The 24,945-nt window shown below is 41.8% G+C and overlaps 1 long non-coding RNA gene across 1 annotated transcript in view; it reads right to left on the bottom strand.

The window, feature by feature from the left end:
* The window catches only part of LOC147701574 (uncharacterized), a 64,309-nt gene that overhangs the window by 18,020 nt on the left and 21,344 nt on the right, over nucleotides 1-24,945 (bottom strand). Inside the window, exon 2 of the long non-coding RNA XR_015297190.1 lies at nucleotides 18,618-18,795. This is a non-coding gene — a long non-coding RNA (uncharacterized LOC147701574). The remainder of the gene's footprint in view (nucleotides 1-18,617; nucleotides 18,796-24,945) is intronic.

The following is a 24,945-nucleotide window of genomic DNA, read 5'->3' as shown; positions in this document are numbered from 1 at the left end:
TCCAGCACTTTTCCTACTGTTACACTCACTGGAGTTGGAATATTATATTTTACCCCTCCGCTAGCCAACACTTTCCCTACTGTTGCACTGACTGCAGTGGGTATAGTAAATGTAATCCCTCCTCTATCCAACACTTTCCCTACTGTTGCGCTCACTGGAGTTGGAATAGTACAACTCCTAATGTGTTTCAACGGTCAAGCCGCCTTGCTCACATAATGGTTGCCAATGTTTCTGGCCTACATCTGCATTGCCACACAGACAGATCATCAAGGCAACACAATAGCCAAATAGACATATAAGAATACAATTCTTTCATGATAAATAAAATTTGTAACGTGAGTTAAATAATAAAAGATTTAAGGACTTAAATTCAGCCTTAATAAAAATATGTGCTGGTGATAAGAATCTGCAACTTTACGGCGTTCAATCGAAGTGATGGAAGTGTCTACTAACAAAAGTTGATGACATGTGGCATCAGGAAAGAGAACAGAATATAAGAGTATAAGTGACTCAATAACCCAGCAAGCTATGTACACTGGCCAAGCATTATAATTGTATATAAGCATATAAACACACTAATAAATATAAATGAAAACTATCTCTCAAGTGAGTTATCAAGCAACAATTGCCTGTGTCCCAACTCAGAGGGTACAAAATGAGGATTGCGCCCTAGGGGGGTCAACCATCCTATAACATGAAATTGTTAGATGGATTTTGAAGAATTTTCACACATCACGTCTAATCAATCAGATGTCAAAGCTTATTCTACTGAAGAGGCTGAAAACATATACACACTCATTAAAGACATGAGGGATTTTCACGGTAGACCGGGATCAACGGCACAGGTTATAAAGCAATTGCAATATACATTTAGAAAGGAGATTAACCAAAGGCTTCACGCCACAACCCTCATACAGTACCACAAGGTAAAACGTATTCCGAGAGGTTTACGGATATCATTAGTACCCATGATATTTAAATTTAACAAGCCGCTTATGTTGAGATGGTACGCCATTCTCAACAAGTGTTCCTTAGATTTGATGTTGCTCATAGTAGAGGAATTGTCCAATATTTTAAAAGAGTTGGAAAAAGAAATTCAGGAATTACAATCAGGGCTTTCAAAACGTTTGTCAGAAGAGGAGTTAACATCCACCATTAAAGAGATCAATGACAAACTAGAAGAACATACCAAAGAGGTACATGAGCGCAAGTTGCGTAAATTCAAGCAAGATACTATAGACTACAAGTTAGACGAAGTCTATACTTGGGCAGATCAATATGCGCAAAGACGGGTTTTTAAGAAACCAGATGCGTCTACCTCAGAAGAAAGCATAGCCACTGAACAGGACACTTTGCTGATGAGGGCACCAATAGTTGCTACACCCAGCACAAGCGCGGGCACAGAGGCGCAAGGAGGTCATAGTACCGCTTCTAAGCAGGCTTCTTTAGAAGTAGGCCGCACGTCAAACCATCCCCCAGATGACAACTCAGCAGCAAAATCAAGCGAACAAGGAGGGGACAAGGTTAAAAAAAGCAACGAAACAGGAGGACCCAGTTATGAATATTTCGGATTACGCATTAAGTAAGCAGGAATTAGGTGTCTTGAACATGGGCATGCCTTTTGAGCCGACTTACAGAACCAATGATTGAGAGACAGAAGTGTCTTTATTTAAATTTATGAGAAAATTACGATTAAGGTGGTTTTTCCACACAACCATAGGTTGCACAGCTGTACCACCACCACCAACACAAGAGACACAACATGTTTTTAGACCTAAGAGTACATTTGTAGCACCATTTTCCCACAAAACTTTGGACCTATTTGAAACTCTGGTAAAAAAGACTTAGGCAGGATTTCTAATTCCCCTAAAGGAAAAAGCTATTTATCTAAAATGGAAATAATCACGTTGAACAGGCTGGCCGAGAATGACACAATCAAAATAGTGCCGGCAGACAAGGGGGGGGCCCTAGTGGTCCTCAATTACCAATACTACAAATTAAAGGTTGACCAGCATGTTATGGGTGAGGATACGTATATCAAATTAGACATGGATCCCACGGTTCGATTTCAGGCAATTCTGGCACAAATCCTAGACAGAGCGAAAAACATGGGGTGGATAAATGAACAAACACACAAATTCTTGACAGTACAACATCCTAAGAGACCACACATTTATATGGTTCCCAAGATGCATAAAAATCCAGCAGATCCCCCATTCAGGCCCATTGTGGCGGGATGCGGGTCACTGCATGAGCCATTAGGTAAATATTTAGATCACATTTTGCAGCCACTAGTCCAGCAATGGACTACGTACATACAAGACACTACTGACTGTTTAAAACACATTAACAAGGTTTTCATCTCACCGGATGAGCAGATTTGGCTGTGCAAGATAGATATATCTGCACTGTACACCTCCATCCCACATCAGGAGGGAATTGAGGCTGTAGATGGATGCTGTTGCGACATGATTATGATTAGGGCACTAATGTTTTTTTGTTAGAATTGTTACATTTTTGTTTGTATCATGGATATTTCAGCTGGCAGAAGTCTTTATATTTGCAACAAACTGGAACCTCTATGAGTTTTACAGGAGCACCGACCTTTGCTAACATTTTCATGGCTCGATTCGTGGTCATGTATATATTGCAGAATGTGCAGTGGACTGGACATTTGAAATTATATGTAAGATATATCGATGATATTCTCATTGTATGGAATGGCTCATATAATTTGTTATTACAAGAACTGCACATACTGAACACATGTCATGATCATATCAAAATCGCATACTCCATCAATGCCACAAAGATGAATTACCTGGATGTTCTAATAGAGAAACAAGGTGACAGACTCAGAACAAGGGTATGCAAAAAAGCAACAGACAGAAACAGTGGGTTACATTATCAAAGCTTCCACACTACATCTCTGAAGAATCATTTACCGTTCTCTCAGTTTTTGAGGGTACGTAGAATCTGTTCGGATGAGGAGCAGGGACTTCAGGAAATGGAGATCCTTTCACAAGCTTATAAGGAAAGGGGTTATCTGAGGCAAGTTTTAGAAGAGGCGAAACAGAAGGCTATTGTAGTGTAGCGAGAGGATTTACTGAAAAAAAACAAGAAGGTACCCCTCAAGAGAGAGGTGTTTGTAATAAAACATTCCACAGCAGCGAGGGCCATCAAAAAAAGTGTCTTAAAGAGATGGGAAGTCATTGAACAGGAGATGGATTTTCAACAAGTATTTATTGGCAAACCTATGTTTGCCCATACAAGGTCTAAGAACCTGAAAGAGATGTTTAAGCGAGACAGTAGTAGGCAAAGCATACTACACCATAAGGGGATGATCAAGTGTCATAATTGCAGCCACTGCGGCAACGTGATGGTTCGGGATGTGTTCACACATCCACAGACAGGCAAACACATTAAACTCATACATACGTCAGACTTCAATTCACATATGGTAGTGTATGCCATCAAATGTCCCTGCTGGCTAGTTTACGTAAGAAAGACCACTAGAAAGGTAAAGGTTCGTATTACCAAACACAAGAGCTTGATTAGAAACAGCAATCCCAAGTCAAATTTGGCAGAACACTGGAAAGAGAAACAACACTCCATTCCACAATTGCGTTTTACTGTGTTAGAAAAATTAGATGTCACGTTACATGCTGATGTCAACCGAGCATTGTCACAAAGAGAGACCTATTGGATTCGTCATTTGAATACATTGGAACCTTGTGAGTTAAATGACAAATTGGAAATGTTATGTTTTCTATGAAACATCAACAGCTTATATTGCAATTTTTAAAAGCATTATCATTGGGACTATTAATACGTGCCTGTTTAAAATAGGAATCACAGATGGTGTATTAAGTGTAATATGGGTGTAGAGCTGACCTAACTATGGTATATTCCATGTTACAGGAAAATAAGTTTTATATATAATTTGGTGTGGTTGCACCTATACACATTAGCATGTTTGGATAGAGCTCGCATTTATGACTAAACTGAAGTGAGTGGTGGAAAGCACAATTACCATCACAATTATTTTTAGAGTTGTTTGCTATTGAGGAGCCAGTATTTTTAACTCAAAGAGTCGATCTTACATATATAGTTTATGGAGCTCAGATAACACTAGTCTAAGATGGCGGCTGTTTTTTTAGCAGTGAGGGGATGAGAGTCAGTTGTTTTTTTTTTGTCAGGCTGACGTCAGACGCTCATTTCTCCGAGTGGTGTTTGGGAAGCAAGTTACGGCGTTATCTAGGTAGGAAGTATGGCAAAATTGAACATAATGACTTGTGGCGTCAGGGAAAGCACATGGAATATAAAAGTATTGTTTTTTGGTTCACAGTGCTGCATTGTGGTCAATACAGCAGTGTAGGAAAATGGTACACCCGACATCGTAGAGTCGGTCACAGCCACAGCATAGAGAGACAGGAGGTCATTTCTGAGTTAGAGAACAGGTAGGACACGTATTGGCTCAGTGATACCTTCAGTAATTCAGAAGGCAATCACAGATATATTCATGTTTGCGTTTACGTTTATTCTTCAGAGACCTATTGGATTCGTCATTTGAATACATTGGAACCTTGTGGGTTAAATGACAAATTGGAAATTTTATGTTTTCTATGAAACATCAACAGCTTATATTGAAATTTTTAAAAGCATTATCATTGGGACTATTAATACGTGCCTGTTTAAAATAGGAATCACAGATGGTGTATTAAGTGTAATATGGGTGTAGAGCTGACCTAACTATGGTATATTCCATGTTACAGGAAAATAAGTTTTATATATAATTTGGTGTGGTTGCACCTATACACATTAGCATGTTTGGATAGAGCTCGCATTTATGACTAAACTGAAGTGAGTGGTGGAAAGCACAATTACCATCACAATTATTTTTAGAGATGTTTACTATTGAGGAGCCAGTATTTTTAACTCAAAGAGTCGATCTTACATATATAGTTTATGGAGCTCAGATAACACTAGTCTAAGATGGCGGCTGTTTTTTTAGCAGTGAGGGGATGAGAGTCAGTTGGGTTTTTTTTTGTCAGGCTGACGTCAGACGCGCATTTCTCCGAGTGGTGTTTGGGAAGCAAGTTACGGCGTTATCTAGGTAGGAAGTATGGCAAAATTGAACATAATGACTTGTGGCGTCAGGGAAAGCACATGGAATATAAAAGTATTGTTTTTTGGTTCACAGTGCTGCATTGTGGTCAATACAGCAGTGTAGGAAAATGGTACACGCGACATCGTAGAGTCGGTCACAGCCACAGCATAGAGAGACAGGAGGTAATTTCTGAGTTAGAGAACAGGTAGGACACGTATTGGCTCAGTGACACCTTCAGTAATTCAGAAGGCAATCACAGATATATTCATGTTTGCGTTTACGTTTATTCTTCAGAGACCTATTGGATTCGTCATTTGAATACATTGGAACCTTGTGGGTTAAATGACAAATTGGAAATTTTATGTTTTCCATGAAACATCAACAGCTTATATTGCAATTTTTAAAAGCATTATCATTGGGACTATTAATACGTGCCTGTTTAAAATAGGAATCACAGATGGTGTACTAAGTGTAATACGGGTGTAGAGCTGACCTAACTATGGTATATTCCATGTTACAGGAAAATAAGTTTTATATATAATTTGGTGTGGTTGCACCTATACACATTAGCATGTTTGGATAGAGCTCGCATTTATGACTAAACTGAAGTGAGTGGTGGAAAGCACAATTACCATCACAGTTATTTTTAGAGTTGTTTACTATTGAGGAGCCAGTATTTTTAACTCAAAGAGTCGATCTTACATATATAGTTTATGGAGCTCAGATAACACTAGTCTAAGATGGCGGCTGTTTTTTTAGCAGTGAATGGATGAGAGTCAGTTGTTTTTTTTTTGGCAGGCTAACGTCAGACACGCATTTCTCCGAGTGGTGTTTGGGAAGTTACGGCGTTATCTAGGTAGGAAGTATGGCAAAATTGAACATAATGACTTGTGGCGTCAGGGAAAGCACATGGAATATAAAAGTATTGTTTTTTGGTTCACAGTGCTGCATTGTGGTCAATACAGCAGTGTAGGAAAATGGTACACCCGACATCGTAGAGTCGGTCACAGCCACAGCATAGAGAGACAGGAGGTCATTTCTGAGTTAGAGAACAGGTAGGACACGTATTGGCTCAGTGACACCTTCAGTAATTCAGAAGGCAATCACAGATATATTCATGTTTGCGTTTACGTTTATTTGCAGAGACCTATTGGATTCGTCATTTGAATACATTGGAACCTTGTGGGTTAAATGACAAATTGGAAATGTTATGTTTTCTATGAAACATCAACAGCTTATATTGCAATTTTTAAAAGCATTATCATTGGGACTATTAATACGTGCCTGTTTAAAATAGGAATCACAGATGGTGTATTAAGTGTAATATGGGTGTAGAGCTGACCTAACTATGGTATATTCCATGTTACAGGAAAAGAAGATTTATATATAATTTGGTGTGGTTGCACCTATACACATTAGCATGTTTGGATAGAGCTCGCATTTATGACTAAACTGAAGTGAGTGGTGGAAAGCACAATTACCATCACAATTATTTTTAGGGTTGTTTACTATTGAGGAGCCAGTATTTTTAACTCAAAGAGTCGATCTTACATATATAGTTTATGGAGCTCAGATAACACTAGTCTAAGATGGCGGCTGTTTTTTTAGCAGTGAATGGATGAGAGTCAGTTGTTTTTTTTTGTCAGGCTAACGTCAGACGCGCATTTCTCCGAGTGGTGTTTGGGAAGTTACGGCGTTATCTAGGTAGGAAGTATGGCAAAATTGAACATAATGACTTGTGGCGTCAGGGAAAGCACATGGAATATAAAAGTATTGTTTTTTGGTTCACAGTGCTGCATTGTGGTCAATACAGCAGTGTAGGAAAATGGAACACGCGACATCGTAGAGTCGGTCACAGCCACAGCATAGAGAGACAGGAGGTCATTTCTGAGTTAGAGAACAGGTAGGACACGTATTGGCTCAGTGACCCCTTCAGTAATTCAGAAGGCAATCACAGATATATTCATGTTTGCGTTTACGTTTATTTGCAGGCGTATAGGCATTTTACAGGTCAGTCAAAGATTCACTGTTGGTTGGCACATTTGGTTGAGGAAGCACGAGATTACACGCGGATGGATTCAGTTGGTGGAAGAAAGAGATTGAGTACCCTTTTTTTACCACTTGATTCGTTTTTTAAACAGCATGAAAACCAATGATTAATAATCTAGGTGACGGTCTACTGTATCCCCTGAGAAGTATTGTTCACCAATACCTATTAGTTTCTGATTGTTTATTTGTAGAAATCCCCTGAAGAAGGTATACACATACCGAAATGCATTGGGACACATAGAAGTATGCTGTGAAAAAATGTGTGAAGTGTATATATGGAACAGAAGAATTAAAAGAAGAATAACGACATGTGGTGTTTAAGAACACAGTTTCTTTTTTGACTTATGATTTTGAAAACATTTTTGTGCTGGTACACAGAGTATAAGTGAATGTAAAAGTGTATACATAGAGTGTTAATGTAGTTGTATACAAATTGGCACCCATGGGGCAAGTGAAAAGTGCGCTTTTCTGAAACAGTATCTGTTTGTTTACATATACATCGTCTATCACCCATAACAAAATTAAATTATTAGAAAGCCTGTATGTGCAGCATCAGCCATTCATACCTCCCTGCAGAAATACTAAACACTGTACTGTGATACAAAGATATACACTAAACGAAATAATGTAGAAAAGAAAGTGAATAAACAAATATTTGACATCTCTCTACCTAGCACCCTGTCTGCGGGAGAGTGACATAGCAGCTAAAAATGTACTATTAATTCCTCATCTAAGTTCAGTCCCTTGGGTATTTTAACATAAGTATGTATCCTGATTCTAATAGAGAGTAATTGGAGTTGTCTGTTGCCTCTTCTGGGACTTTTAGGGACAGAGTCAATGACGTAATCAACTAGATCTTCGGCATTTCTCTGGTGGCATTGATTGATGTATCTCACCACTGGATAACTTTGAACACTATTTGCGATAGCCCTAAGGTGCTGTAGGATGCTGATGTGTATTTAGTGGATTGTGCTACCCACATATCTCTTTTGGCAGGTACACTCTCGCACATATACTGAAAAATCATGTTTACAGTTATATGTGCCCCTAATTTCGATGGGGTTAGATCTAAGGGGTGAATGGACGGTAGTGGTGTTACGACCATACCTACACACTTGGCACTTAATGCATTTGAAAAAACCTTCCTTGGCTTTAAGCCAGTCTGATCCACCTCTGTGTGGCATTTTTTGCACCAATTCTTTCCTCATTGATTTGGCCCTCCTGAAAGATATTAATGGGGCATGTGGTATATCTGATCCTATTACAGGGTCACCTTTCAAAATCTTCCCATTTCTGTAAAGAATGTTCTGTACTCTCGCATGATAAGCGGAGTATCCTGTAATAAGTCTTACTGGACCTTCGTGTATATGGTTCTTCCTCTTCATCTAACTTTTACTCTCCCCAAATAGTATCTCCTCACGAGTCTTGGGTCTCGCTTCCTCAGCTCAGCTGACCTCAACACTTCCTCGCTGTATGCCCTAGCTCTCATTCTGAGAAATAGATCTGTCTGCACCTCGCTCAGGACTGCTTCATTATTGCAGTTGCGCTACATGCGTAAACATTCCGCATAAGGAATGCTGTTTTTGTGTCCAGTGGGGTGGAAGCTTCTGGCGTGGAGAATCGAGTTGCATGATGTTGGCTTACTGTATGTTTTGGTCTGTAGTTTACCATCGTCAACATACACAACCAGATCAAGAAAATGCACTTCTTTTTTGCTGATGTGACTCGTGAAAGTGAGGTTTAGATTGTTATCATTGATTTCTTGTGAGAATGTTTGCGCTGACTCAGAAAGCCTTTCCACACGATATTTTGATCATCGATGTATCTGGCTACTAGTACCACATTTTTAGACCATTTTCTAGCATGTTTGTACCTGCTCCTCTCACCAGCCCATAGGCAGATTTGCATAGCTGGGGGCGAAGCAGGTACCCATGGCTGTCCCTTGTGTCTGTTTATAGGTGTGTTGGTCATACATAAAGAGGTTGTTGTGTAGGCATCATTCAGCCATATTCAAAAGCATGAGTGTATGCTGGTGTAGATGTATAGGTCTCTTGCCCATGAACATTTTCAGTTCTCTCATCCCATCCACGTGCCTGATACTCGTGTAGAGAGCAGAGACATCTAAGGTCATAAGGAGAAACTGCTCTTCCCAGGACACATTGTATATCTTACGCGTACAGTCTCCAGTGTCCTTAATGTACGAGGGCAGCTTAACTACAAACTCTTGAAGGAAATAGTCTATGAACCTGGAAGTGCTCTCAAACAGCCCCCGATCGCTGAGATTATTACACTTACCTTACTGTTGCACTCATTGGAGTGGGAATAGTAATTTCTATCCCTCTGCTATCCAACTCTTTCCCTACTGTTGCACTCACTGGAGTCGGAATAGTAATTTGTATCCCTCTGCTATCCAACACTTTCCCTACTCTTGCACTCACTGGAGTGGGAATAGTTATTTTCTCCCCACCACTATCCAACACTTTCCCTCCTGTTACATTCAAGTAGTCATTTTTACCCCTCCGCGATCCAACACTTTTCCTACTGTTGCTCTCACTGGAGTTGGAATAGTAAATGTTACCCCTTCGCTATTCAGCCCTTTCCCTACTGTGCACTCATTGAAGTTTGAATAATAGTTGGTATCCCCCCACTATCCAATACTTTCCCTACTGTTGCACTGACTGTAGTGGAAAATGTAAGTTTAAATATTTACAAATAGTTTAATGTTTTAATTTATAATATAATCTTTTTTTAAATTATATTTTATGTTATATAATTTAAAAATTATAAATTCAAATTTATATTTTACCTGTTTTAAAGTAAATATATATTAATTATTATGTGTTTATCTTTTTTAATTACGTTTATTTGTTATATTTGTTAAATGGATATTAAATCTAATGTATTTAAAAATAATAAATGTATTATTTAATATTTATAATTTTTGTATTTTTATATATATACATAAAATAGATATTTGTACCACTATAGTTTTCTATATCGATATTTTTAGGGGGATATTTTTATACTTACCTGTTTAAGAATCGGGGGCGATATTTTTGTATTCTATATTTTTATATCGATAATTTGTACATCAATTTTTTTGGGGTTGATAATGTGTCAGTGAACCCCCGGCGACCAAGTGCTTTGGAACTAAAGAGAGTTCCTAAGGGTTGCAGCATGAATTTTGCCACCCTAAGGTACCCCTCACCAAGCCTATGCAGACTGCCATTGCAGCCTACGTGTCTTTGTGCAAAGAAAACCAAAGATTCGACATAGCGCACAACTCTGTGTGCCATGCCAGCAAAACACTGCGTGTGGTATAGGTAACTCACCCCTAAAGCAGGACTTACAGCTCAAAGGCAGGGTGCACTATACCCATGAGTGGGCATATCTGCCTGAGTAGATGTGTCCCTGTGATATCCATGTTTATACTTAAATATTACGAGTACATAGGGAAGCCCTACCGAGTGCATGGGCTGGACACCAATCATTACGCGTTCCCCAGCTACAAAAATACTTCGCTGTACCTCAAGTGGTTTGGTACCAAAATCCTCCTCTTAATAAACCTACACCGATGCCAGTGTTGAATTTATTAATAGATGCACCCAGAGAGCACATTGGAGGTGCCCCCTTAATACCTACTCACTACTAGTGTGTTGACCATAGACAGGTTTCTGACCCCCAGAGGTGAGAGCCTTCACTCTTGGAGGTCAGGAACAAAGCCTGCTCTGGGCAGAGGTGGCCTCACGTCCTCCAAGCTGGATGGGCATCCCAGGGGGGAAAACTTGAAAGGCTCTGCCACCTTGATATGCAACCCCGGGCCACTTCAGAAAGTGTAAGTGCCCACCCTGGTCCTGACCCACTGTTTGGCGACAGGACAGGCGGGATCATTTGTAAGATTAGGAGGTGTGCCCACATTCAGCCAGCATCACCCCTAGTGCGGACCAGCTGATGTAGACCCCATTTTTTAGATTCCTCCATGTTGTTTTGGAAGAAATTAGTCTTCTATTTTCAGGGCTAACCCTGCCGACCTCAGCCCTCTCTCAACAATTGCAACAATGGCTCGTCCTGTGAGCTGCAGAACTACCAAAACCTTAGGTCGACTGCCAGCACTACGACAAACACCGAAAGTCTCCTTTAAAGTACAGGAGCTACTGCCCTTCAGACCACAGGCAGCAAACCACAGGCACTGGCAAGCAGAGTCTGGTCCACTGCCTTGCAGCTCCCTGGCCCCACTGACGCCACAGACGACAAGGAGAAGGCACCTGTTCCCTGGAAGATCAGAAATGGCTCTCCACCAAGTGTGAAGACACCAGAACTACCCACAGCTGTGCAGCACCAAGCCCGGGCTACCGGACTCCTTGGGCGAAAACCGGACTCCTTGGGCGAAACACCCACAGCAGGAGTCCAGTCCGGATACTTACTTTTCCAGGACCAAGCGGCAATCATCAGTTGTCAGCATCACTGAGACCCACTTTGAGAATGGCCCAGCTGCCTTGAATTTGCTCCTGCCAGTTCTTAGTCCCTGACAACGATGTGCACTTTGCGCATGGAGCCAGCTGACCAAACCTCTCTGCTCCCGAGTCACCCAGCCCGGGCTCTGACGAACCAGCTTTGCCCCTGTGCTCCAAAACCCGTTGCAACCTGAGCCCCCGTTTGGGAGTCCCTGGACTTGCCCGCAAGTCCCCCTATGCAGTCTCTTTTTAGGTAGCCTTTCTTCTTGTGTCAGCTAATAGCTTCACCAGCACCCTTCTCCCAATTGAACCCGGACGTTTCTGAAGAACTGCTGGTAGTACTTGGAACCTTGGCTGAACACCATTTCTGATCCCAGAAGGTGAACCTTTGAATCCGACTGAACTTATTGTTATGTATATATGACTTTTCCTCCCATAGGATTGCATTTTGCTTTAAAGTGCTCAGGTTTGAAACCTGTACTTACCTGTGAATATTTATATTGAAACCTGAACTTACCTTTGAACGAAATTCTTGGTTTCAAAATATATTTAAAAAGATGCAATATTTCTCAAAATTGTTCTCAGATTTATTTTTTGACTGTGTGTCTCATTTATTGCGTCTGTGAGAACAACAAATGCTTATCACTACCCCTGGTAACAAGATGTGAGGAACATCTGCTTCTTGTATGAAGGTCACCAGTTCCTCTGCTTTGCTTGGGAGATAGGACTGATCCCTGTGAGATTCACTAGTCAGTTTCACTGAGAAACTCCCTAATGAGAATAGTCAGGATTTTCACTCAATATTCAATGAGGATGGCCTGGAATTGAATCACATTTTTTGTTCAGATGTGTCTGAGCTAGCGGCATAATGTTATGCACACAGCATCTGTGCAAGATGATCATCTTTGCTGCATATTACCGGATGGAAGCCAGATGGAAGCCAGATGCACAACACTGAATCATGAAACTGCCATTCTTGGGTAACACTCTTTTTGGTACCGATGTGGATGAGGGGATGTCTAGAATGAAGTCAGATTTGGACACTCTCAGAATGCTGGTCTTGAAGAGAAACAGGAATTCCGCAGAAGGTAAAGACCTTATGACAGACAATATTTCCAGCAGAGGGTTCAAACCCCTCACTTGCAACACTCCTCCGCGACATGAGATGAGGGAAAGCAGATGATGCACACCTCGTGTGGGTCCGTCTTGGCCATCTTCCTCCAACACTCTGGTCATTTATCAAACAGAGCAGGCATTGTGACAAATAAAAGTGTGTTCAAATACACACACAAGGAAGAAAGCACCAAAGTACTTCAAATGAAAGCACTCAAACACTTGAAAAGTGACAAAATCTGTAAAGAAAACCCTAGAAAGGGAGAGCTCAATGCTCCAGGGTCCTGCTTGCAGGAGCCGGAAAAAAGAATTGAAAGTAAAAGGGACCTGCTGTGCATTTTGGGATACTGAGAGAGTTCTGGAAAGTTCTCTTAAAGGCACAGTATCCTGTCCTGAGCCACATAATGGCAGCCTATGGGGCTTGTCTGTCCACTCCTTTCTCTCTATCATTCCAGAGGCTTTTGCTGGTAGGGGAAGGTTGTTCTCTTGGAGAACACTGGACAGGCTGTGCTGTTTGTGGGTTTTTGGTGGAATTTCTAGTTGAAGTACTGGACAGTGTAGCCTGTGGATATAGGCTGCATTATCTGTCTTTAAATTCTCTCTGAACTGTCAGTGCAGGTCTGCATTTTTTGACGACTTAAGAGATTATTTTTGATTGCTCCGGGGTCCAAGCACATGGGCATACTATTCACTAGATTATGACTATAACAGAGATACCCCTACTACAGGACTGGAGTTACAGGACAGAAACTACTCCTTCCTAACCATTGCAGAACACTCACAAATCTGGATCTTTGTTTCAACTTCCAGAAGTCTACAGCAGGCCTAGTACACAAATGGGACTACCAGGGGGCCACACTGGATGCACAGTCCGCAAGGGTGTGTCCTTCGGAGGAGAGACTGTCATTAATCACTCTGAATCTGGGTGGCAGATTGCATCTCTGCTAGAGTCGATGGCTTCTTACACCTTCATAGTGCCTCATGCACGGTTGCACAAAGGACCTCTTCAGCAATGGCTGGAAGACCAGTGGAATCAACTTTGCAACCGCTGGGAAGACAAGCTGACCAGTGGAACAACGCTGTGAACTCCCACCTCCCAAACAAAACATGCAACCCAGACCAGGCTGCAAAGAACTTCCCCCATGGGATCACAGAAAGTAGAAATGCAATCGCCCCAACCAAACCAGCCAAATCCATAGGGCCTGCCAGAAAAGCCAGCTGGTTCCCTGCAGAGCTAAAATCTACCAAAGGCAACTGCATACAACTAGAAAGGAAGTGCCGCACCAGCTCATAGACGATAGACTTAAAGACTTAAAGACTGCACTCAATCAATACCACCACCTTCTGAAAGAAACCAAGAATAACTCCCTAGCAGACCACATAGAAGCCAGCACAAACTGCAGCAAGAGCTCTTTGCCATTGTGAGGAAGTTGTCCAGCCTATTGCCCCAGAGAGCATCACCTCCTCCTAAGAACTATGTGACATCCTGGCAGACTTCTTAAAGAAGAAGATCCCAGTCATCTATGATACCTTCAAACCCCAACCCACTGCTGCCGACAGCACCAGCCTGCTCACTCCTATGAACACTAACCTTGAACACCTGCTCACCCTTTGGGACCCTGTCCCAACCCAAGCCACAATCTCCATCATGAACTCTTTGCACTCTGGACCGACCACAGACCCCTGTCCCCACATCTTCAACCTCTGTAGCAAGATGATTGGCGACGAGATCAAGAATGTCCAGAACACCTTCATCACCTCAGGTTCCTTCCCTGATGACTTGGAACTTGCCCCACCTGAAGAAACCCTCCGCCAACCCAGCAGAACCGAAGAACTGCAGACCCATTTCCCTGCTCCCCTTTCCAGCGAAGGTTCTCGAGCTGGCAATCAAGCAGCAACTCACCAAACACCTGGAACGCAACAACCTCCTGGACCCCTCTCTATCTAGATTCTGAGCCTACTACAGAACGATTCAGCCCTGATCACAGCCATCAACGACATGAGGTCCCTCCTGGACCGCAGCGAAATGACAGCCCTCATCCTCCTGGATCCGTCAGGCACCTTCAATGCCATCTCCCATCACATCTTGATCAACAGACTCCACTACATAGGAATCCAGGAAGACGTCCTCAAATAGATTGCCTCATACATCACAGGAAGAACCCAGAGAATCAAGTCCCCCACCATTCACCTCGGAACTGAAGATGATCATCTGAGGTTTGCCCCAAGGTTCATCCCTCAGCCCACCCTCTTCAACACGTACATGACCCCCCTGGTCAACATCATCAGATCGTACATACTCAACATCATTTCCTATGTCAACGACACCCAGCTCATCCTCTCGCTGTCAGAAAACCCCTCCACCCCCAGAGCCGACTTCCACAGATGTATGATGAATGTCCCCAACTAAATGAAGTACAACTGTCTCAAGCTTAACTCTGACAAGATGGAAGTCCTCATCTTTGGGACTTTGGGAGGACACCTCGTCATGGAACAATGCATGTTGGCCTGCTCAACGCGGCCTATCTTCAGCACCGACCAACCATGCCTGTAACCTCGGCATCATCTTGTACAGCAAGCTATCTATGAGGATACTGGTACACGCAGTCTCTGTTTCCACACGCCAATAAGATCTTTAGTTGGCTCCAGGTCAACTTCAGAGGGACCATCACGCAGGCCCTCCTCACCAGCAGGCTGGACTACGGGATCACACTTTACGTAGGAATCACCACACTCTTCTGAAGAGACTACAGACAATTCAAAACTCAGCTGCAAGGATCATCCTCAATATACCCAGACGGACCCACATCACACCACATCTCAAGAAGCTTCACTGGCTCTCTATCTATAAGTCAAAATATTGTCCTAAACCTACAAAGTCCTGCACAGTGAAGGATCAGCGTTCCTCAACAAATACATGACCTTCCACCAGCCGACCAGGCACCTGTGATCTGCCTCCCTCTTCCTCACAGACACCCCACTGATCCGATGAGGAAAGAGCGTAGGACTAGCCTTCTCACACCTAGCAGCCAAAGCTTAGAACAACCTTCCCCTACAGGAAAGGACTCAAGACCTGCCTGTTCAAATGAACAGATCACCATGAAGCAGCTAGCTACTCCAGTACCTTGAGACGCTCACAGGTGATTTGCTGTGCTCTATAAGTCCTGATTGATTGATTGATCCCAGGCTGCATGCCAGTCTCACCCCTGGTGGTCTCAGCAGAAAAATCTGATGGCGGCCATAGTATTCCGTCAGGCCTAACCAAGTCATACATTAATCACAGATGCATCCCTTGAGCTCACATATGCTCACATTAAACTCAGGGTGTTAGTTGGACAGAACTTAACATGTCGGTATCCTGGAATGGAGAGCAGTCCACCTTGCTCTACAATCTTTCTGTCCAGCGATCACAACTAATTATATCCTTTTTCAGACTGACACCAAGATAACTATGCATTACCTGAACAAACAGGGAGGAACCTACTCTTGCCTCTGCCTGTCAAGGCTCAGACCATTTAGAAATGTCTACTAGCCAGAAACTTGATGACACAAGCCATTCATCTGCCCGGCATTCAAAATATGCAATCAGATTCTCTCAGTCGACACTTCCAAGAAAACCATGAATGGATTCTCAATGACGAGGTGTTACAAGATATCTTTCACAAATGGGGATATCCTGAAATGGACCTGTTCGCAGACGCAAACATAAAATGCTACAACTGCGTGTCCAGATTCACAAAACCAGGGTCGAAGAGTAATGCCATTTTGATTAGTTTGGTCAGTGAAATTTCTCTATGCATTTTTACCAACTCCTCTGTATCAATCGGGTACCAGCATGATACTAATAGCACCAGAATGGCCTCGCCAGTATTGGTTCATGGATCTTCTACATCTGTCGGAGAGGCCTCACAAGAGGTTGCCATGCAGACAAGATCTCCTGTTCAAGTTTGGAGGACAAATACTACATCCCAACCTCTCGTCCCTGAAATTGACAGCAATGTTACTGAATTCCTCCAGTATGGACATTTAGGCCTTCCCAAAGAACGTATGGACCTTTCACCAAAAGATCATATTCTTTCAAATTGAAAAGATTTTATTTATGGTGTAAACAAAATAATCAAAATCCAATTGTGTGTCAAGAAGATGTAATCATCTTGCATCTTCTACATTTAGCTAAATCAGGGCTGCAGTTTGTCTTGCAGCCATTACATCCTATAAAAAATCTCCTTCACAAACATCTTTCTTCAGAATTCCAATGGTGAAAGATGTTTTATGAGGACTCAAAGTTGATCCCTCCAGTTAGGACTCCCTCTGCTCCATGGGAACTTAATATTGTCCTTTTCAAATTGATGAGATCTCCCATTTCAACATTTCAACCAATACATAAAGCCTCTTTGCAGCACCTCACATGGAAAGCCTGTAGGGTAAGTGAAATTCAAGCCCTGTGTTATCATACAAAGTGTTTTACTCCAATAGAATGCTGATGAGAACTCATCCCATTTTCCTCCCTAAGGTAGTCCCAGATTTTCACATTAACCAGAATATCTCTACCTATTTTCTTTTCTAACCCCTCCAAGCCAGCTGAAAGGTCGCAACATTTTCTGGATATTAGGAGTGCTAAAATTCTACTTGGACAAAACTAAAAGTATCAGGAAATCAGATCACCTTGTTAACTATGATCGGGTGAGAACAGGTTTGGCATCCCCTAAACAAGATATTTCTGTTTGGATAGTTTCTTGTAGTCTCCTATGCTAACAGCTAGCTAAAAAGTCCTTACCTGCTCAACAAGGAAAAAAGCTGCTACTGCAGCTCTATTAAGGAATGTACCTATTTCTGAACCTTGTTAAGCCGCTACATGGAAATCTGCTCATACTCTTACTAAGCAAACACAAGGAGATGATGTACGGAATGCAGAAACTTTTCAGGCACTCACCCGTGTCACAGATCTAGGTTTAATCCATCATCGTTATTTAGTTCACTTTGCCACCCCAGTACAGACCCAGCCATATGCAAATCAGTCGTGACCCTTTTCCTCATGGTAACAGTCCAGCCCGAACTGTCAAGCCAGGTTTTCCCTGGACCGAAAACAAGCATCCTAGGACTGGTTACTGGGTTTCACCCCTCATCAGCCAGGCTAGCTTGAATCCAGTGGCAAAGTGAGCAAGGTACCCACGTCTGGGCATACCCTGCCAACTTAGGGCGAACAAAGCAAACACAAGTAGATGAGGGATGGAGTGCTGAAACTTTTCAGACACTCACCCTCAGTCACAGCTCTGGGTTTGACCCATCATCGTTCTTTAGTTCACTTCGCCACCCCAGTTCAGACCTAGCCATGTGCAAATCAGTCTTTTTTTTTTTTGTACTAGACCTCACCACGCAAAGTTTCGAAAAATGTAGCAAGGTAACCACTTAAAGAGAGCCTTTCTAACTTGGCTGTACCTTCCATGGCCCTTCCCCGGCACTAGGATCATTCCATATCCTACGTGGGGGTATCCTACCGGCTTGTTAGGCATCTCTTACGCGGCTTGCCCACTCCTTTCACAGGTTGATACTCTGTACCCGATACTCAAAACTATTAATGCGCTTAATCATTGGACCTCAAAGGGTTGCCGAATCATGGTTTATTACACTCTCTCCACCCAGCACTGTTCCCAGTTATTCCAAAACTCCAATCTTTTGCTGTATGGTCCGCTTTATCCAAATTGATTTATTCTGATGACTGAATTCAATCATTCTTCTACTGTGGGGGGAAGGGAATTAACCCACTTTATACAGATCTCACGCCTGTCTGCTAAAACCAACAGAAATAATAAATTCCTATGCTTTCTGTTAAGACTAGATTCCCCAGTATCGTTTAGTTTCACCCCAAATAATATCAGTTGAGCGCTTACCTGTATTTCTTGATGGAGAACATCAGAGAGGATCTTACCTACATTCTCCCAGTAGGACTGAAGGTGCGGGCACTGCCAAAACATGTGGATGTTGTCAAATCTCTCTTCACTGCATTTAGGGCAACTCCTTTTTCTCCCTTTATTCATTTTCGACAACCTCTTGCGTGTCCAATATGCTCTGTGCAGAGTAAATAAAAAGTTATTTTTCAAAGTTGCAGATTTAATCACATCCCTACATGCAGCTGCAGATAGTTGCCATAGTGGTGATACATCCTGCGACGGCAGCGCCTTCCCCCATATCTCATTAGGTAAAGTGAATTCCTCTCGTCCTTCATTGATAAGCGCCCAGTACCAGTAGGCTACTTCTCAAATGTCCCTAGGATTTTCGCCTCTAATTCTACATTTCCTTGCCCATCTTTTCCTAGCGCGGGTCTAGCCCAGCTTACTAACTGATAGTGCTTAAATTTAGACAAACTCCTGTTTGTTAAATCTACAAGATTCTACCAATCGATAAGATTTGGTCCAATTAATATTTGTCCCCATTCCACTATTCCGTTTTCTCTCAGTGGGACTGATAGCACATCCATTAAAGCATTCAGGCGTGCCAGGCGAATCCCAAATGGGGGCGTGATGACAATAATAGGGAATCTTCCACAGATGTCTTATCTGAACCCACAGTCTAATGGCTGCTCTCAGGATTTTTAATTTAATCTTCTTGAAAAACTGTGTGTGGCCAAATTTATATAGAAAGTGGTCCCCTTCTGGACCTGTCATTGCTTGCATAAAAACTGGAAGGCAGTTGAGTTTTGTAAACAGTACTCTTATATTCTTGAAATGGAACGCCCTAAAGTATTGAAGTAGGTCCGGGCTGGCTATCCCTCCATGTTCCTGTTTCATTTGCAGCTTCTTCGATGAGATTCTCACTCCCTTGGAGGACCAAATAAAGCTGTTAATTTCCCCCTGCATTTTATCTATCAGATCTTTTTTAAACTCTAGTGGTATTGAGTTAAACAGGTATGTAAATTTGAGCAAAATCATCATCTTGACCAGGTTAGAGCGGCCTATAAATGATAAAGGAAGAGATCTCCAAGCATTAGACAATTTTTTGACCTCAGATTGGACTTTATTAAAGTTTGTCTGAGCAATCTTCGTAATCTCCCGCGCAATTAAGATCCCTAGGTATTGTATTTGCAGTTTTTCTAAGGGATTGTTATCCTGGGTGTTCCAGCACATTATCTCAGTCTTTTGTTGATTGATTTGGTAGCCTGATAGACTTTCAAACTGCTACAGTGTTGCTAATATTTCGGGGAGTGAGCCTGTCAAATTATTTGTGTATATCATTAAATCGTCAGCATAAAGCACAACTTTTTTCCCATTTCCTACAGCTGAAAGGAGATATGTATGGGTTGGATCTTAAAGCACAGGCCAGGGGCTCAATATAGAGGTTGAACAATATAGGAGATAACGGGCACCCCTGCCTGGTACCTCTTTCTATTTCTTTCTATATATTCTCTCCATCAGGGACCTGTTGACCAGCACACATGAAGTTGGGGAGCTGTATATGGCTCTAACTGCTCATGAGAAGTTATTGCCTAAATTAGAGGCCTCCAATGTATCATGTAAAAAACTCCACCTAGCCCAATCAAAAGCCTTGACGGCATCAAAGGTAACGACCGATAGGGGGAGATTTTCCTCATTCGCTAAATCTATAGCTCCTATTAGCTCATGCGTGAGTTCATGAATCTGTCTACCCCTTATGAATCCTTTCTGGTCTGTGTGAATTAACTGTCCTGCGCACATTCCTAATCTCTTTGCCAACAAATGCGTAAAGATCTTGTAGTCGCAGTTTAACATGGAGATCGGTCTATAGGATTCGCAGCTTTTAGGGTCTTTCCCTGGTTTTAATATGATACAAATAGTAGCCTCACTCCATGATTTAGGAGGTGTTTGTCCTCTTATAAAATGTCATTGAACAATTTGGTGAGTTCTGGAACCAACACCCCTCTCAATACTCTATAAATTTCATTAGGCAAGGCATCAGGCCCAGCCGCCTTAGCGCTTTTCAGACCTTTAATTACCTCGTCAACTTCAGATTCAGTAAATTCTGCATTTAATTTTTCTTTTTGGTCTTCTGACAAAGTATGTTTAACCTATTGTTTAAGATATTCTTGGGTTAAGGCCTCACTATTCTTTATATCGTCTTTATATAGAATCGCTCTGAGAAGAAGTCAAAGAAAGCGTTTTTAATATCTGCTTCCTCTGTAAGTGGTCGACTGCTATTTGCCTCTTGGATGCTTGAAAGTTTGTTTTTATTTAGGTCAGTCTTTGTTTTCCAAGCTAAAAGCTTACCACAACTCTCCCCATATCGATAATGAGCCAGCTTACTTGCTTCCCACGTCTTCTTGATTTGAGTATCCAATATGTTTACTAGGTTATTGTTTGCCTTAATTAGTTCCCTCCTAGATGTTTCGATTCTTTCAGCTGTTGTTTCCACATTATCATTCTTTTCCCACCTGTGAATTTCACCCTCTAAACTCTTTACTTCCTTCTTATTTAATTTATTTCTATAGGCCATTAAATTGATCATCTTACCTCTAAGCACCGCCTTATGGGCCTCCCATCTAATCTGACTGGAGGTCTGTTCCTGATTTAGTTGAAAATATGATATAGTTTCCTCTCTGAGAGCCTCTATTATTTCATCCTCTAGAAGTAATACCTTGTCTAGAGTCCACCTTGACTGAGTCTGGAGTTTATGAAGCTCAATCTCCAATAATACAACGAAGTGATCTGACTGTAGATATCTGACCTTTTTAACTTCCCCTAGTATTGATTTGTCAATTACAAAGTAATCAATTCTAGAGGAATGCCCAGTTTTTTATTTTTAAATGTAAACAAATGGTTTGTTTTTTCACCTTTATCTCTCCATACATCTATTAAACCTAGGTCTTCTTGGTAGGTCTTAAGCCATCTCCTCATTTTAGGCAAGGTAGATGTATTTTTTGGAGGCCTCCTATCTAATGCGGGGTCAAGCAGAATGTTAAAATCACCACCAAGGATAATGGACCCAGAGTATCTAACAAGTGTGCATAGAGTTCCTGTAGAGCTGAGGGGTCATGAACATTAGGTCCATAGTATCCTGCAATCACTAATAGTCTACCATCTATGCGGAAGTTTCCGACAGCCCATCTCCCTTTTACATCAGTTTTGTAAGCCTCCATATTTGCTTTCGCTTATTTTTTTTTACAAATAATGAATACTCCTTTAACACAGCATGTTTGTTCAGTACAAATATAGAAGTCTGCCCAGTGTTGAGGTTTTTTTTGTGTTGAAATTGTTTATTAAGAAAATTTCAAATAAATCACAAATGCAGATACACATGTAGAGGAAGAAATGGAACACAGTATAAATGAGGAAACCATTCATGGAATATAACAAAGGAGGCATAAAACAACACATCCTCTAGTATTCATAAGGCAAAATTAAGGATAATAGAGAAAATAAAATAAAGAGAGAAGAAAGGAAGGAGAAAAAGAAAGAGAAAGAAAAAGAAAAGGAGCCCCAGAGTAACAAACTAGTTGTGAAGAGGGATGGAAGCAAGAAGAATGATAATAAGCGGAAAAGAGAGAAGGAAAAGAAAGTAAGCATGGTACAAGGAAGGTGAAATTAAGAAGGAAGAGTAGTCGTAGAAGAAGAAGAGACAGAGTCATTATCCACTGTGATTTCCAGGAATGGGGACCATACTTGAAGAAAAATGGAAGCTTGATCCTGTAGACTATAGATTATACGTTCATAAGAAGCTGTTTGTATCATTGCCACCAACCACTCCTCCTGAGAAGGAGGTAAGGAAGACTTCCAATGATGCAATATACAAATTTTTGCCGTGGCTAAAGCAGTATGGAGGAGACGAGTCTGTGGTTTAGTAAACTTGGAAAGGCCACGAAAGTCATGTAAAAATATGTTTGCAGAGGTAAAGGGTAAGGGCAATGACATAGAATGAGCCAAAGTGTTTCGTACAAAAACCCAAAATGATCTGGTACGAGGACACGCACATATAATGTGCTTTATATCACAGCCGGAAGCAGAACATCTCGAACACAAGGAATGCGAAAGTAACTTAGCATGATGTAATTTGACCGGAGACCAGTGCCATTCGTGGAGAATTTTAAAAATACAAAATTTAAGGCGAGCTTCTCGAACACCCTTATGTAATCCTTCCAAATGAGATCCCAGTGAGTGTCAGAGCAAGTCACAGATAGGCGTGTTTGCCATTTCAATTGAAGAGCTTTCGAAAGGGGTTGCGAAAATAGAGGGAGCAGGAAAGTCTTATAAAGACCAGAAGTGACACCCTTAAAAGTTCCCCATCAATTCAGATAAGATAAAATAGAAGAGACGGACAACAACTCAGGTGGGGAACTTAAATGTTTTGTGAGAGCTTGCTTAAGATAAAAGTATTTACAGGATTGTGGGAGCGGTAGATGAAATTCCTCACTTAATTGGGAAAAGGATTTAAAATTGTCACCATGGAACAGTTGTTCCAGGGAATTAATACCAGCTTCCTGCCATAGAGGCCAGGATACAGTTCGACCTCGAACCCGAATAGCCGAATTAGACCATATAGGAGCATTAAAATGAAGCCGCGAGTTAGACGGTGACTTCTTTGCCAAGACTTAAACATGGCAGATAAGATAGGATTTTTGGGGTCAAGAGAACTGCAACCCTTGCCATATAAAAGGGATAAACCAGGACCAGAGGCAAATAAATGGCGTTCAAGTGGCACCCATTGAGGGATGTCCTTAGATTCAGGTAAAAAGAAAGAAAGACGGGAAAGATGTAGGGCAAGGGAGTAGTGCTCGATAGAGGGAAGACCCAAACCTCCCTGCAATTGGTGGGATTTTAATTTAACAAAGGTGAGACGCGGTTTAGCTGTACCCCATATAAAAAATTAAATTTTTGAATCAATGGACCGAAGAGTAGCCAGAGGAATAGTCGAAGGGAGCATACCTAACACATAAAGAAAATGTGGTAAGGTGACCATCTTAATCGCCTGAACCCGTCCCCAAAGGGATAAACCCAAGACCTTCCATTTATCGAAGTCCCTTTGCATTTGCGTAATCAAGGGAGTTAAATTGTCCGTGACAACGTTATCCAATCCCCTATTGAGGAGTGTTCCTGAGTATTTAAGCCGATAAGGCTGCCAGTGAAATGGAAAACCATAGATTGCATCCTTTGTAGTACCAAGGGACATAGGCAAAGCTTCGCTCTTGTCCCAGTTTATCTTATAGCCAGAAAAAGAAGAAAAATCATCAATGACAGGGAGGAGAGCAGGGAGAGATCGGGAAAGGTTAGTAAGTGTAAGAAGAATATCGTCCGCATATAAATAAATTTTTGAATGACCAATTGGAAGAGGAACACCCACCACAGCAGCCGATTGACGAATTGCAGCAGCCAGAGGTTCCATAGCCAAAAGAAAAAGAAGAGGGGAGAGTGGACAACCTTGACGGGTACCCCGTCGAATAGGAAATGAAGTAGAGAGAAAACCTCCACAATTAACTTGGGCAGACGGGCTATCATAAAGTAGTCGAACTTTGGCTATGAGCTTATCACCTAATCCAAATTTCTGCATTATGGTAAAAAGGTATTTCCACTCAATATGGTCAAATGCTTTTTCAGCATCTAAAGAAAGAAGGAGGGCATCATCTGCAAGATGTTTAGCGGCCATAGGGTATTGGAGAGAGTACGTAAATGTTTGCGGGAGGAGCGACCGGGAACAAAACCTACTTGGGAGTTATGGATTAAGGAAGGCAGAACCTTGCGGAGTCATGATGCTAGAATGCTGGCAAGGACCTTAACATCAGCATTTAAAAGAGATATAGGACGATAACTACTACGCAATAGAGGATCCTTGCCAGGTTTTGGCAAGACTCCTATGATGGCTTTGTTAGAGATAGAACCAAGAGAAGACACCTCCACGGCTTCCTCAAAGGCAGCATCAAGCATACTCTGACCAGTCCATTAAAAAAATTCAGGAGGGAAACCATCATCTCCCGGGGCTTTATGGCACGGTAAGGCAGATATAGCTGAAGAAATTTCCTCCTTCGTGATAGTTCCCTCAAGTAGAGCCCTACCATCATCGGAAAGCCGTGGAAGATGAACTTCATCCAGAAATTTAGACATCGCTATCGTATCTACCTGACTGCCTGGGGAGTATAGAGATCTATAAAATGAGGCGAATTCCTCAACTATCTCTTGTGGCCGAGTAAGGATATCACCACCACTTGATCTTATTGCTGGAATCGCCATAGCGGCCTCTCTTTGGCGCAACTGCACA

This window comes from Lissotriton vulgaris, chromosome 7 (assembly GCF_964263255.1).
Source record: "Lissotriton vulgaris chromosome 7, aLisVul1.2, whole genome shotgun sequence".
NCBI lineage: Eukaryota > Metazoa > Chordata > Amphibia > Caudata > Salamandridae > Lissotriton > Lissotriton vulgaris.
The sequence above is the reverse complement of the archived record's forward strand: the minus strand, read 5'-3'. Positions and strand labels throughout refer to the sequence as shown.